This window comes from Lactuca sativa, chromosome 1 (assembly GCF_002870075.4).
Source record: "Lactuca sativa cultivar Salinas chromosome 1, Lsat_Salinas_v11, whole genome shotgun sequence".
Classification (NCBI taxonomy): Eukaryota; Viridiplantae; Streptophyta; class Magnoliopsida; order Asterales; family Asteraceae; genus Lactuca; species Lactuca sativa.
Window position 1 is genome coordinate 32,498,296 of NC_056623.2, and position 11,008 is coordinate 32,509,303.

The 11,008-nt window shown below is 35.1% G+C and overlaps 1 long non-coding RNA gene across 1 annotated transcript; it reads right to left on the reverse strand.

Moving 5' to 3' along the window:
- Positions 1-958: 958 nt before the first annotated feature.
- Positions 959-1,882, reverse strand: LOC128132652 (uncharacterized). Its single transcript, XR_008230921.1, has 2 exons — positions 1,261-1,882; positions 959-1,141 (listed from the first exon to the last, which is right to left on the reverse strand). It is a non-coding gene; the product is annotated as an uncharacterized LOC128132652 (long non-coding RNA).
- Between the last annotated feature and the right edge of the window lie 9,126 nt (positions 1,883-11,008).

The following is an 11,008-nucleotide window of genomic DNA, read 5'->3' on the forward strand; positions in this document are numbered from 1 at the left end:
TCCAAAAAGGCCCAGTGTAGCCTTTATTCAAATTTGATATTAATAATATATATCTTATTGAATCCCAAGTTATGTTACTTCTTTACCAATCTATTTTACTACTCTTCCAATACATATTAAAATAAGAGTAACACAAGTTACAACTCCAAAGAAGCGACCTTACAATTTGATTTTTATCTTTTCCTTAAAACTCATCCTCCATTCGATTCGTTATAAAAAAGAAAGTTATACCCCTCAATCCACTTACTTTTGAAGTGTTGAACATAGCAAGAAAAATAGTTAGAATTTCATTATCAGGGTATTCAACCAGAAAGCATATCAACCTCCAACTTTGAATCCCAACAAAATATTAGAATCTCAATATCTTCCTTCCGAAATCCCCTAAGAAAACCTGTTAATTGCATTATGAAATAACCTAATTGCAAAAAATACTGATCAAGTACTGATATGAACATCAACATAATAAAATGAATTTTATTTGGGTATACCACATTGTTTCTACAAATAACCTTATATATAGAGTATGATAACTAATAAGTAATAAAACTTCAATAATTTTTTTTTGATTATTTAGAATTTTTATGGAAATCAACATATATAAAGCATGTGATGTAAAATTTTCATCAACCATGCTACAAAGGGCATTCTCACCAGCCTGTTATCTTGAATTCTTTTTAGATGTGCATGGAATATATAAGATATGTATCCTCTCTAAAAAAAATTACTTCCAGAGATTGAGAAACATTCAAATAAAGCTCATCTACTAATATATTAAAGGAGATGGGTGGTTAAACTTATAACTGATTATCTGATACACTAAATAATTAGATAACAATTGGCAGAAATAGATTATATAACGGCCCATTCAAAAGAGCCAAATTTCCACTGATTTCAAGCCACAGGGTAGATTATATTTTGTTTTACTTCTTTCCAAAATCAAACATATATTGGTACAAAATTGAGAAAGGGAATATCTCCCAGTCTTAATAACTGAATCAAACCTATTGATTCAGTTGAAGTAAAAACGGAATATCTCCCAGTCTCAATAACACAACAGACTTAGGAAAAAAAACTTGCGATAAAAAGAAAATAAAATCAAACCTATTGGAACACCATGAGTTTGTAACTCTTTTTTGAAGTCCTTCTCAAAAGAGTAAAAAAAACAAACGTGAAGCAAAATAGTTGAAACTGTTAGAACTCAAAGTTACCAAAAAGAAGAAAACATAATCGAAGTATATGTATACCCATCAATAATCCTACCATGAGCATGAGAATGAGAAGAGATGGAGCATAATAAGAATGTGCATCTTATATGGGGCATTCCATCGAACACATGGGGTGCCTTGCCTAGTTCTTCAAAACAAAACAACTACAAAAACAAACAAACACTTCACAGAATAGGTTAAAAGCTTATTTGCATTAGGGTAGTGTCTACAATTTTTAAACGGACAACAGGGTGGTGTGTGGTGGTGAGTGGTGACCGAAACATGTGAAGAAAATAGAGAGGAAGAAGGTGATCGGAAGATTATGTAAAATCATACTTGGAGGATTACGACCGGAACAGAGGGCGGTGATGGTCGTGCATCGTCTCTTGAGTCCTGAAAATCCAAATAAAACATAAATAAGAAAAAAAGATGTAATCTATAATATCAATGATGGTGGTGGAGATGACAACGTCATTTAGGGTTTAAGGTGATTTTTTCTCGACATAAATAGAGGGATGGCAGCGTGGTTATGGATTTTAGGGTATTTTTAGAGAGAGATGGCGATCGTGAGTGGTTGAAGGCAACACTATGGCGACCAAAATGAGGGAGGAGATGCCATATAGAGTATATCTTCCGTTGACCGATTCAATCGGCTGAACAGTATGAGGAAATACCGATTCAATTTTAACTGATTATGAGTTTGTTCAGGTTGAGATGCTATATTTAAGAGATGACCCGCCTTTATCTTTGACTTTTTGACGGTTGACCAAATAAGATTTTAATGCTTTAATTAATTGTATATGATGCATTCTTAAAATTCAGCCTTTAACTAAATATGCATATTAAGGTATAATATATATATATATATATATATATATATATATATATATATATATATATATATATATATATTTTTTTTTTTTTTTTTTTTTTTTTGGGACCACTCTATTTTGGTTCCTGATTTCTCAAATCCGCTTTGTCATACTTGATTTCTCTTGTTTGGGTTAAAAAGTACAAAGTTGTTTTGAAGCAAAGTCTCATTCAAATACTCACCGGCGATACCAAATCAAAACTCATTGTTTTAAACCATTGCAAAGTTCGTTGTTTTAAATTGCTACGGTGTGTTTGGCTTTTCAGCGGCTTTAGGAGTAACCGAAAGATTATAGATTGTTGCTCCAGATGCACAATTAAGCTTTTGATGCATTTGGCAATAGACAATTGCCAAAATGTCATCTAAGTTGTGGAGTTCAGTTGATCAATAATCCGGGGACATAGGGACGCATCGGAGGTGGCGGACGCAAGTAAAACAGCCAACAACGGCGTCCTCCAAGTTGAAGATAGATGACGATAAGTGTGTTGATCCGATTTAAAGCTTCCCGATAGTTAAAAGAAGCATGGATAGTATTGTCCATTTACTTCTTTTTAATAATTATAATGATTTTAAGTTGGAAAAAAAATTATAAGATGTTTAAAAGTAATAAAAAAAATAGGATTTTGTGCAAAATATTTTGAAAGCTTATAAAAAAATAAAATAATATTTATAGATTAAACCCCACAAATATGATATTTTGCGATTTGGTGAAGACGAGTACAAAAATTCTCCAATAAAAAGATGTGGTTGCCAATTATAACTTAACTTTTCACTTATCAGTATTTTGGTTGGAACCAAAATAAAACGAAGCTCACTTTGTAAAATTTGAATTTAATTTTGGTTTTCCTGTAAAATTTGAATTTAGTTTTGAAATTTTTTTTGTTTGATTCCGTTTGATTGAAACAAAATTTGTTTTTTTATGAGAAAAATACCAATTTTTCTTCCATATTCCATATGTTATGATTTCATATTATGATAATAAGTACTAGCGATTTATATACTAATTTATATTTATTTCTGTAGATTGAAAACAAAACAAGGAAAAAATCTTCCAAGGATCAAGGAGATTATGAGTAATGATGGTTTATTTTATATGTTTTATTGTTGGTGATAAAAATATGTTTATGCTCTTTGATGAGGTTTGAACTTTGACGGATATTATTATGTTTTGGATTTATCAATTTCAAAATGTGGTTGGATGTTGATGACTTAATGGTTATGAATTAAAATGAATTTATTAATTCTAAAATATGGTTGGATCGTGTGTTTATATCTATTTTATTATGTTTTGGATGCAAGTTCATTTTGTCAAGTTGTAAATTTAAAAAAATTAAAGGGAATATATTGATATAATATGAATTGATTCTTATAAGTTATATGTATTTTATTATGTTTTGGATGCAAGTTCATTTTGTTGTATGTTATATCCAATGGTAGTTGTCAAATAAGAAAGTCAAACTTAATAAAGGAAATAAAAGCTGACAGTTGTGGTTGGACATAAAAATAACCACACCATCAAAATAAAACAACACTGTTTCCATATTGCGGTTAATAACCGAAACCACAAAAAAAAAAAAAAAAAAACCCCCCGAAACCGCAAAACCAAACCACAACAGAAACCGCACCTATCGGTTACATGGACATAAAAACCGCAATTTCGGTTTTCGGTTTCAGTTTGGTGTAAAAACCGCACCATGTTCACCCCTATATATATATATATATATATATATATATATATATATATATATATATATATATATATATACACTATAAAAATATTTATTATTATAGTTGGTTCGTTGCTGGTATATTTGCAAAAAATGGCCAAATCTATTCTAATGTGATTTTTCCTCATTGTGGGCACCAAGTCTTGTGTCAGTCACCTGGCACACTATTGTGTTGTGTATGTGAGTTTGAGTCTCTATTTCAACGTGGATTTTGCTCAATTTGGACAGTAAGCTCTTATGTCGGCCACCTAGCATGTTTTGTATGTGGGCTAGCGAAAAATAACTTTTTTTTTCAGAAGCTTTAATTTGTGCTAAATCATTTAAAAAACATGGGTTGATGTGCAGTTCATATAGGCAAAATTTGGAGACAAGTACATGATGAGTTTTAGCCATAAGAACTTTCCTATGTGCGCATGTAAAACCCTAATGCTCGGATCTAGGCTTTCTAATCAAACATGCTTTGAATCCAAGACTTCTAATGACTATTTAGGAATAAGAATAATGATAAAACAGATCTAGAATCATACCTTTGAATTCCTTGTTGATCTTGTTGTCTTGGAGCTTCTAGAGTCACAATTGTCACTCCTCTAATGGCTTACAAACACCAAATAGCAAGGAGGATGATTTGGGAGAGAGGAGAGGGGAGGAAATCGGCCAGGGTTTCTATGCTATAGATGAAGTGTCGATTTCCCTTAGCCATAGGGTCTATTTATACTTGTAGACTCCTTAAGGGTTACAACCTAAACCCTAATTGGATAATCTTCTCTTAAGGCTATCCAAATCCATTCCTTAGATTACTTTTGGACGATTTGAGCTATCCTTTAGCTTTTAGAATCCGTCCAATCCATATCTATATGGATTTACAGTCTAAAGTTTAACTATCAAACAATTGACAGTTTATACCCTCTTATTTAATTAATCTCTTTAAGTCACCAAATTAATTCCAATTAATTCTATGACTTATATTAATCAAATAACAATATATTATTCTTTATATTATTCTCATAATATACTAATAATATTTACTCTCTCTTAATAAATCATCCTATCAAGTTGCTATGGTGAAGGCAACCCAAAAGGACAATGCACAACCGGGTCAAATACTTGCCTAATATAGTTGCAGCCTTAGACACTATTCCAACAATACAAGCATGGTGAAACGCTTTATGGTTGTGTCATATGCCTTGGAGGCTTGGTTATATTCTGTTTGCTTATTGGCAATAAGAAGGTATAAAACTTTGGTTCTTTTTATACCTTCACGGCTGATTTTAGGGTTTGACATGATTTTAAACATTGGTGTCATGACTCGTGAAGACGTACCTCCAATCTACAACTGCAAGACTAGAAGAATGGAGGGCTAGAAGAAGGTGTTGAAGACTGATTCAAAGTTTCTCAGGAAAATAATTACTCTCGTGACTGGCTTAGTAACTGCTAGAAGTCTTTCAATTTTTCTGCATTTACTTAAGTCCTTCCATATTTCCAGCTTTTACTTTTTAGTTGTAAAACTCTACTATTTATAGCTGCCTTCTGTTCTCTTTTTGTTCATCAATAATATCACGAGAGTTCTCCTGCACTTCTTTTTCATTCTGTTAAGATCCAACATTGTGGTATCAGAGCTTGGTCTCTTATCCAAGTCTCAATCGATAACTCTCAAATGGCACAAAATAGCAGCAACACTATTAGCATGTCACAACCACAAATTCCTGTCTTCAAAGGGGAGTCCTATGAATTATGGAGCACCAAAATGAAGACCCTTTTCAAGTCACAAGACTTATGGGAATTTGTTGAAGCAGTTTATACAGAGACAAGTGCAGATGAAGCCCATCAAAAAGATAATCAGAAGAAAGATGCTAAAGCCTTGTTCTTTATTCAACAGGCAATAGATGAGACCATCTTCCCTAGAACTGCTGCAGCAGTCACATCAAAGGAAGCTTGGGATATTCTCAAGACTGAATACCAAGGATCAGCCAAAGTTATTACATTCAAATTGCAATCCTTGAGAAGACAGTTTGAGACTTTAAACATGAAGCCAAATGAAGCAGTACAAGAATATCTAGCAAAATCAGCATCCATAGTGACACAGATGCGTGCCTATGGAGACAAGATTTCTGATGAAATTGTGGTGGCCAAAGTTCTTAGAAGTTTACCAGTCAAAATCGATCATGTGGTGGCAGCAATCGAAGAATCAAAGGACTTGAAGACTTTTACCTTTGATGAGTTAATGGGGTCACTACAAGCGCATGAGGCAAGAATCAACAGGAACCACACACAAGAAGAAGAACAAGCCTTTCAGATCCAAGGGGAGTAAAACAAATTTTATGGCGGTAGAGGAAGAGCAAGAACATCATCATTTCGAGGCCGTGGACGAGGCAGATCACGGGGAGCAGTGGTTCGATGTGACCACTGTGGAAAGCTTGGTCATAAGGAAGAAGATTGTTGGGCAAAGCAAGGTCAAGCAAAATATACAGAAGAAGAGTATGTTGAACAAGATGAATGTCTATTCATGACCTACGCAAACCAAGCTAGCCGAAAGAAGGAGATATGGTACATAGACAGTGCATGTTCAAATCATATAACAGGTACACGTGAAAAATTCAAGAATTTGGATGAATCAGAAAAATCCCGTGTGAAACTTAGTGATGATAAACTTGTAACCATATAAGGAACGGGAACTGTCACTATAAGCATAGAAGGAAAAGACAAACTCATCAAGGATGTACACTTCGCTCCAGGTCTCCCTCACAACCTGATAAGTGTGGGATAGTTGATAGAAAACAGTCTCAAGGTTGAGTTTGATGATAATTCGTGTGTGGTGAAGAGGAAAAATGGTGAAATTGTTCTCTATTAAAGGATGACAGGAAACAGAATGTTTCCTGTAGACTTTTCTCATAAAGATGGTTACATGATGATGAACAACAAGGTTGATGAATCGAAACTTTGGCATTGCAGATACGGGCACCTACATGAAAAAGGATTAAGGTTGTTGTCAAGTAAGCAAATGGTAAATGGGTTACCTGCCATACATGACTCAAAACATGTATGTGAAGGATGTGTTCTAGGCAAGCAATCACGAAGGTCTTTTCCAAAGGGCAAGGCAAGACGAGCAACTGAGAAATTGGAATTAGTGTGTGCTAACATTTGTGGTCCAATGAAGAATGAATCTCACTCAGGAAATAAGTATTTCTTGCTATTCATTGATGACTTTACCCGTATGTGTTGGGTATATTTCATTAGAACGAAATCTGATGCCTTAGAACACTTTAAGAAATTCAAAGCTCTTGTTGAAAAACAAGGAAACACTACAATCAAGACTCTAAGGACTGATAAAGGGGGATAATTCATTTCATGGGAATTCATTACCCTATGTGAGAAAGAAGGGATAAGAAGAGAGATGAGAGCTCCACATACCCCATAGCAGAATGGGATTGCAGAGAGAAAGAATCGAACCATTGAGGAGATGGCTCGATCAATGTTGAACACAAGCAATCTACCTGATGTTTATTGGGCTGAAGCCGTTGCTACCGCTGTATACCTAATCAACATATCTCCTACAAAAGCTGTATGGAACAAAACTCCGTTTGAAGCATGGTATGAATTCAAACTTACAGTCACTCATTTACGTGTTTTTGGCTGTGCATGTTATGCATTAGTCACATCTTACAGACACAAGCTGGAAGACAAGTCCAAGAAGTATGTTTTTGTGGGATACTGTACACAATCAAAAGCCTATAGACTCTTTGATTATGGGTGTTCAAATCTAAGTTCAAAGCTGATGGGAGCCTGCAAAAACACAAAGCCAAATTAGTCGCTCGAGGTTTTACGCAACAACAAGGTGTGGATTATGATGAAACGTTCTCGCTGGTGGCAAGGATAGAAACAATACGATTGATCCTCGCATTAGCAGCATAAAGAGAGTGGGAAGTCTATCAATTTGATGTTAAGTAGGCTTTTTTGAATGGAGATCTTAAAGAGGAAGTCTTTGTTCAGCAACCTGAAGGATTCATAGTAACCGGGCAGGAGGAGAAGGTATACAAGTTACGAAAGGCTTTGTATGGGCTTAAACAGGCCGCACGCTCGTGGTATAGCAAAATTGACAGTTTCTTCTTGGAAAATGGCTTCACGAAGAGTCCCAATGAGCCCACTATGTACTACAAGAATCAAGGCGTAGAAGATTTCATGTTGATTAGTCTCTATGTAGATGACATGATATACACAGGGTCCTCAATGGAACTCATACAACAGTTCAAAGAGGAAATGATGAGAACTTTTGAGATGACTGATCTTGGAAGGTTACATTATTTTCTTGGTATCGAAGTAAAATAAACCAACAAGGGTATTTTTATTGCACAAGAGAGATATGTCATAGACTTGCTGAAAGATCTCAATATAGTGAATGAAGAACCCATCGCAACACCTATGAATACTAATGAAAAGCTTGTAAGTTCTGATAGTACAGGAATGGCAGAACCCCAGATGTACAGGAGCATAGTTGGGAGACTAATATATCTTACACACACAAGACCAAACATAAGCTATGTTGTTGGTGTGGTCTCAAGGTTCATGCATTCACCTACAAAACATCATTTTGGAGCGGTAAAAAGGATCATTCGTTATGTTGCTTGCACCAAGCATTATGGAATATGGTATATGAAGTCAAAGAAACTACTGTTGGAAGGCTTTACAGACAGTGATTGGGCAGGGTCACAAGAAGATAGAAGGAGCACAACTGGAAATTGTTTCAATGTGGGAACTGGAATTATCTCATGGTTATTAAAGAAGCAAGAAACCGTGGCATTATCCACAACAGAGGTCGAGTATGTGGCAGCCTCAATCACAACATGTCAAGCAATATGGTTAAGAAAACTTATGAATGATCTCATGCAAGAACAACTGAAGCAACTGTGATCTACTGTGACAATCAATCCGCGTTTGCAATGATAAAGAATCCTGTCATGCATGGTCGAACCAAGCACATAGAAATTAAGCATCATTTCATAAGAAAACTAGTGGCAGGTGAAAGCATCAAGCTGAAGTTTTGTAGAACTGAAGAACAACAAGCAGACCTGTTTACCAAAGCTCTTCCAGCAGCTCGTTTTGAATATCTTCGTGCAAAGATTGGTGTTGGTACCTTTGAATCAAATGGGAGTGTTGAAGACTGATTCAAAGTTTCTCAGGAAAATAATAACTCTCGTGACTGGCTTAGTAACTGCTAGAAGTCTTTCAATTTTTCTGCATTTACTTAAGTCCTTCCATATTTCAAGCTTTTACTTTTCAGTTGTAAAACTCTACTATTTATAGCTGCCTTCCGTTCTCTTTTTGTTCATCAATAATATCACGAGAGTTGCAAGTGATATCCAGCCTAGTTGGGTTGATGCACCGGGTTTTATACCCATGTGGGGCGTGAGGTCGGGAGTTCTATTCCCTTAAACTACCTCTTGTGGTGCCACATATGGGGAATTTTTTCCTGGAAATCCCCATGGGGGCTGGGTTTGCCCTGTAAAGGAGCTCGAACCCGGGGTGCTCGTTGAAATATTGCGAGTAGGCTCCACTTAATTCGTTTTCCGTTTCCAAAAATAAATATCACGAGAGTTCTCCTGCACTTCTTTTTCATTTTGTTAAGATCCAACAGATGGGACACTAAAGAATGCATGAGACACAGACAGTTGCCACTAGATTTACAAGATAAAATCCGTAGATTCGTTCTATACAAATGGCTTGCAACCAGAGGAGTCGATGAAGAAGACATCCTTCGTGCTTTACCCTTGGATTTACGACGTCAAATTCAGAGGCATCTTTGTTTGGCTCTTGTTCGTCGTGTAAGTTTTTTATTTAGCCCTTTAATCAAACAAAGGTAGAAAACAGATGGTAATGAATGGAAAATGGAACAAAAACTACAGGTGCCTTTCTTCTCTCTTCTTCTCTCAAATGGATGACGATCAGCTTTTACATGTGATATGTGAACATCTGGTTCAATCGTTAAGCACGAAAGGCCAATATTTGGTTCGAGAAGGGGATCCAATGAACGAGATGACGTTTGTGATAAGAGGTCAACTCGAGATCTCGACGACCAACGGAGGTTGATCGAGATTCTACAACTTGATCACTCTGAAAGCGGTGATTTATGTGGCGAAGAATTACTGACCTGGGTTTTAACCCCCGATTCAAACGTTAACCTCCCGTCGTTGACTTGAACAGTAAAAGCCCTAAATGAAGTGGGTATTAGAGTATCGGCTTTTTCACTGAGTTTTTTGTTGAACAAAAAATCAATATCATAAGAGGTTTTCATAAGTTCATTTATGAATTATACCAATAATAATTTATGAATTAAATGAGTAGAATAATATTAAAAATGCTAACAGATTCTATTCATTGGACATATTAAAAAAAACCTCGAATAAGGAAAGGCAAATGGAACCATAAAAAGCTCGGTGTCACCAATGCTTTAAAAACCGGTTTGAACCGGCCGGTCGAACCGGTTGGACCGGGAACCGGTGGAGATAGCGGTTCAACTATCACCGGTTTTATGTCGATTTTTGAACCGGATTGAATCGGACGGATTTAGAAAAACCCGGTTGAATCGGTCAAAATAAACCAGTTAAACCGAATAAAAACACATGAAAAAAAAAACCATTTACTTTGGTGATTTTTTTCAAATCTGTTTAGTTTTCTATAAATAAAAACATATGGTAAATGTTATAAAGTTTTTTGATATGTTTGTATTCATCTAAAACTATATTTTGTTACGATATTTTACTTTATTTTCTTTTTGACGTATATGGATTGATGTAAAATACTAAAACTTATGGTTATGTGTTATTTTAATGTATTTGGATTCATCTACAACTTATTTGTATGTGTATTTTTAATGTTAGAACTTGTAAACATAAAATTCATAAATTATATATATATATATATATATATATATATATGTGTGTGTGTGTGTGTGTGTGTGTGTGTGTGTGTGTAGGAAAATAGAAAAAAAAACATAAAAAATATAGAAACCGGTTGACCCGGCGGTCGAACCAGTTGAACCGGAAACCGCTCTCTATACCGGTTCAACTAAAAAACTGGTTTTTAAAACATTGGGTGTCACTGTCTCCATATCAACCGAATAAATTCCCCTTTTTGTCCGTTAAAATTTTCTAAAAAAAATGTCATGACAATGATTGAAGAATGAACTTTCATACAAGAAAGCCCTAGATTCA